At 57.3% G+C, this 4,943-nt stretch overlaps 1 long non-coding RNA gene across 1 annotated transcript in view; it reads left to right on the top strand.

Annotated features, from left to right (window-relative positions):
• The window catches only part of LOC123522026, a 145,269-nt gene that overhangs the window by 127,626 nt on the left and 12,700 nt on the right, over positions 1–4,943 (top strand). Inside the window, exon 3 of the long non-coding RNA XR_006680337.1 lies at positions 3,877–3,955. This is a non-coding gene — a long non-coding RNA (uncharacterized LOC123522026). The remainder of the gene's footprint in view (positions 1–3,876; positions 3,956–4,943) is intronic.

Here is a 4,943-nt window from a genome sequence, read left to right as displayed (position 1 = left end):
CGGCGAGAGGCCCTGGTGTCCTCTCTGCAGCAGTGCTGCCGTGGGACGAGCCAGCCTCCGGGGCGGGCACTTTTAAAGGCATGGCTGGGTTCACGAACATTCGTTGTCGTTGTTTTAAAACCCCGTCAACTGGCAAGTGTTCCTCAAAGGACGGGGTGCCTGTGTGTACCCCACTGGCAGAATAGGGTATTTTTAAATGCAGGTTGTAAGAATGGGCCCCCCGGGGGATCTGAGTGACCCCCTCTGACCTGAAGGGGGTGGGGGCGGGGCATGATCAGAAAGTTGGGGGAGAAACTGAATTGAAAGCCGGTAAACCTTGCCCACAAACTTTCAGCAGCCCTCTCACGGCCATGCCTCCATGGAAAACCGTGCCTGTCGGGGGGCAAGCCCCTGAGGGGATCCCCAGGAGGGAAGCAGCCTTCCTTGTTACCTTGCCGTGTGCTCCCACAGTGAGCACACTGCTTGTGCCTCCGCGTTTGCCCGATGGGCTTGATGCTCCCCTTCATTGGCACGTGTGAGACCTGGTAGTACACCCCACTCTGGAGAAGGAAGTGAGCTGCTTTTGGGTGGGAAATGGGCAGGTTGTCTGAAAGTTCACACACACACACATCTGTTCCCAACGTAGGATTACAGGCAGCTGGCTCCAACTGCCCAAAGAGCTCCCACTCCCCCACAAGCACCGAGAGGACCTTCATCTCAGGCATCAGCACCCAACACCGAGCCTGGTGCCCACCAGAGCCTCTGCACAGACTTGGCCTGATGGCCTCTCTGAATGTGAAGGGCCCCAGTCCCCTCCAGTCCACCCCCTTCTCTGCAGCTGGGCCAGGCCACTCTCACCCCTCCCTGGGTGCCTGCCAGCCCCCTAACAATACTCCCAGCTCCACGTCTGGTTCAGTGTCTACCTGGCAGCCCGATGAAGTCATTGTTCTTCCTAAGCCTGCAGTGGAAGTAAATTCCAGACCCCTAGGCGCTTTGGCAAAGGAGCCCTGGTGACGTAGTACTTACGCATCGGGCTGCCAACTGCTAGGTCAGCAGTTCAAAACCACCAGCCGTTCTGAGGGAGAAAGATGAGGCTGTCTACCCCGTGAAAAGTTACAGGGTCCCTGTGAGTCAGAGTCGACGCCCTGATGGTGAGTCTGCTCTGATGGAGAGCACTTTGGGATCATTTTACCTGCTGTTCATCCGTTCCCCGACCCACCTACCCACTCGCAGTTACACCTGTCCGTGGCCTTCTCCAGGAAGCCGTCCTTGACCACCCGTCTGCATCACCCTGTTCCTTCCTCTTTCCTCAGTCTAACTTTCCTCCGTCTCAGTGTTCTCTTGGTGCCGGCCTCCCCACGAGTCCTGCGCGTTCTGCCTGTGCAGTGGGCTCCACAGGCCCCGAGGGGGCCGTCCCCTCCCCTGGAGATCTGCAGTCTCGGAATCAGGAAGGAGCAGCATCCTCCGTCCTGGAGGCTGAGTCCGCGAGTCGGGATCACATGGGCTCGATGGGGGTGGGTTTGGTGTGGGTCTTGACTTCGACTCCTAAGGACAGAGAAAGGGTCTGCCAGGCTCACTGATTTATTACACGGTGTAATAGCTCAGTAAACACTCACCTGGTGAATGGAAGTGAGTGAACTAAAGTCTTCTTGCTTTTATTTCTGATTCTGAACGTTCCTTGAAGGTCATTTGAGAAAAAAAAACACGGGAAGGGCACAAGAACCGATGCTCAAAGAGCACTAGAGGCAGAGTGGTCCCGTGTTGGGCTGCAGACCCCAGGAACCGACACTCAGCGCTCCCTGCTGGCCCTTGGTGTCACCCCATTTCCTTCCAGGCTGTTTTCCAGGACCGCCTCTACACAGACATACAAGCCCAGAGGGGCCGCCCTCACTTAGCGGTGCTCCCACCACCAGCTCCGGGGCCAGCTCCATCGTCCTGTTGACGGAGAGCCCATGCATTTTCTTCTTTGCCTCGTTATTTCTCTGGGATCAATTCCCAGATGTAGCATTACTGGGTCAGAGGGTAAGCACATTTTTAAATGCTCTTGCCAAATTGCCTCTAGAGGAATTCCACTGATTCTGAGCATTAAAAGAAACAAATAGCAAAACCTGTTGCGTGAGTGGCTGAGACCTCTGGGCTGAGGTGTCCTGGGCCAGGGAGCCCTGGTGGCCTCCTGGGTTGCACATCGTCCCGCGGCTGACTGAAGAGTCAGCAGTTCGAAACCACTCGGGGCTCAGCAGGAAGACGAGGCTTCCTGCCGCCTGTGAAGATGTAAGCCCACAGGAGCAGTTCTTTCTACCCTGCCCTGTAGGGTCTCCATGGGTTGGAGCAGATGGGATGGCAGTGAGTGTGGTGTGGAGGCCCCATGCCCCCTCCCAGCCTGTCCTTCCTTGCTGGCCACCCTGCCTGTGAATGTGAGAGGCAAGATATTTGATCACAGTGCTGTGCAGTCACTCCCGTGGGTGGACCCAAGAGGTTCAAGCCCAGTCAAGGGTCAGGAACGAGGTCCCTCCAGCAGAGGTGTGGGCCGCCCCACTCCCTGTCCACCTCTCCCAACCCTAGGAAGTAGGGCGGGGTGCCCACCCCCACATCTCAGCAGGGTGGAGGGACCTCCCTCTGTCCCTGATGTCATGTGGTGAGTTATCCTCGCTGCCTGTCCCCGCCCCACCTCCAGGCGTCTGACAATGAGGACTTGCTATCACACAGGTGAAGTGGTCCAGCCAGTTCTGAAGGGTGGAGCCCTTTCCCAGGAGGAAGAGTGAATTTGGAGCCAGGGGAGGGAGAGTGAGTGAGTGAAGGCGTGGTGTGTGTATGAAGCCCAGCACGCACTGGTGACTATATGGCTATGACCTCAAAGTCTGCGGTTCAAACCCACTGGCCCCTCTAGAGAAAGATGAGGCTGTCTGGGCCTGTAAAGAGTGAGTCTGGAAACCCACAGAGGGGACTCCACTGTGTCCTCTAGGGCCCCTACGAATGGGAATCGCCTCGGCGGCAGTGAGTGAGTGATGCCGTTCGACGGACGTTCTAAAGTGAGCACCCTGCAGCCCAGAGGCAAGAAAGAGCACACTGCTGGCACCCCGGGACCCCTGTGTACCCCGTCATGCCCCACACCTGCCTGGGTTTTGAGGGCCGGAAGTGGCTCGACCTGGCATGGCTCTGTTCTCCTGTGAATGTGTGTGCTCCTCCCCCCCGGCCTGACTTAGAGATGCCAGCTCGGTCCCGGGGCTCACGTCATTTCCCTGGGTGCCCAGACAAGCCTCCCAGAGTGTGATGGTCTGTGTCTCGCTGAAAGAGCCCCTGAGTCCAGCGTGATGTTACTCAGGTCTGGGTTGGTCTGTCTGAAGCAAACAGTAGTAGTGCGGTGGTGCCAGGGTGGGGGCGAGTGAGGCTGGGCAGTTGGGGAGCCTGAGTGTGAGCACAGAATGAAGGCCGTGTGCACTCCCACGCCCCTGGCTCCCGAGCTCCCGGGGGTTGCATAACCCCGTTCCTGTCCGAGGAGCCCTCTGGATGGGTAGGCAAAGGGGCTTTAAAAATACCATGGGGAAATTCCACTCCATCTTCCCAGTAGCTTTCTGAAGCCCTTTGTAGAGAGAGGGAATCAGTAAATCCCGATTGCTGAAAGGTAAGAGGGAATGCCTGTTTTGTGCGCCTTCCTCTGGAGCCCCCTGATTAAAGGAGCAACCTTCCCACCCAGTGACGGGAAAGCCCGACGGGAATCCCCAGAGCTGGGAGAGACCGGGTCTGGCAGGCAGGAGCCCTTCCCAGAGTGCAGGGAGGTGAGGGGCTGGAACAGTGCCACACATGCATGCCCACAGCTCCCTCCCTTAGCAAAGGGGCTGGCACCTTCCTCCTGAGTTTTTTGGGTTTTGTTTTTTAATTTTTTCTCCCTCCCTGTAGATTTTGGGAACTTGGCATCTGCAAGGAGGCTGCCTGAGGGACCAGACGAGGAGCACCTGGCTGGGACTGGTCGTGGGTGGTGAGTACCTACAGGAATGTGTCTGGGAGACCAGAAACGTGCTGGGCAGGGCCATCTGGGGGAGCTCTGGTGGCCTGCACACAGGGCTGCTAAGCACAAAGTCGGCAGTTCAAACCCACCAGCCGTTCTGAGGGAGAAAGATGAGGCTTGCTGTTTCTGTGAAGACACACAGCCTCAGGAGCCCACGGGAGCAGTTCTCCCCTGCCCCCTGCCGTGAGGTTTCTCGTTCTGGTTTTGTTTTGTTTTTTGAGTGGCCGTGTGTGTGTGTGTGTGTGTGTGTGTGTGTGTGTGTGTGTGTGTGTGTGTGTGTCCGTCCACATATCTGTGAGGGAAAGCCACTGACCAGGACAAGGACACACAGAGCTGGGTAGCACAGCAAGGTGAGCTGTAGATGCAGGGAGATGGACAGAGATGACGAGGATTTAGTGACAAGGGAGCCAGTTAGCCAGCTTGTTGACACGGCAGTCGGCTGGTTGGTTTAGTTAGTGGGTTTTCTGGTTGGTTGATTGGTTGGTTTAGTTAGTGGGTTTTCTGGTTGATTGGTTGGTTGGTTGGTTGGTAACCTAATAGGTTGGCTTCTGGTGGGCTAGCTAGTCGGCTGGGGAACCCTTGAGCAGCAGTTTGAAGCCAGCAGCTGCTTCGAGGGACAGAGAGGAGGCTGCTTCTCCTCTAAAGAGTGACCGTCCCAGAACCCCACAGGGGCAGTTCTGCGCAGCCCTGTAGACCCGCCGTGAGCCGGCATCGGCGTGATGGTGGTGAGTTGTGACCTGGGTGGCTGCCTCGTTCCCTCGCTGGCATTGGTTTTCCGTTCGTCTCCCGGAGGTCTCGCCCCGACCGAGGGAGGCTGTTTGGGATGGGGCAGCGTTCTGCTGGTGTTTGGAAACTGGCTCCCTTTCTAGCCGCTGCCGCCATGAGAGCCCTGCCCGTGGTCTTCCATGTCATGATTTCTTGTTACCTCGGATGTGTTGAGTGCTCATTATGGGACTCC

Source organism: Echinops telfairi, unplaced genomic scaffold (assembly GCF_000313985.2).
Source record: "Echinops telfairi isolate 266 unplaced genomic scaffold, ASM31398v2 ScPeMD7_655;HRSCAF=1070, whole genome shotgun sequence".
In the NCBI taxonomy this organism is placed as follows: Eukaryota; Metazoa; Chordata; class Mammalia; order Afrosoricida; family Tenrecidae; genus Echinops; species Echinops telfairi.
Note: the sequence above shows the minus strand (reverse complement) of the source record. Positions and strands in the feature narration are given on the sequence as shown.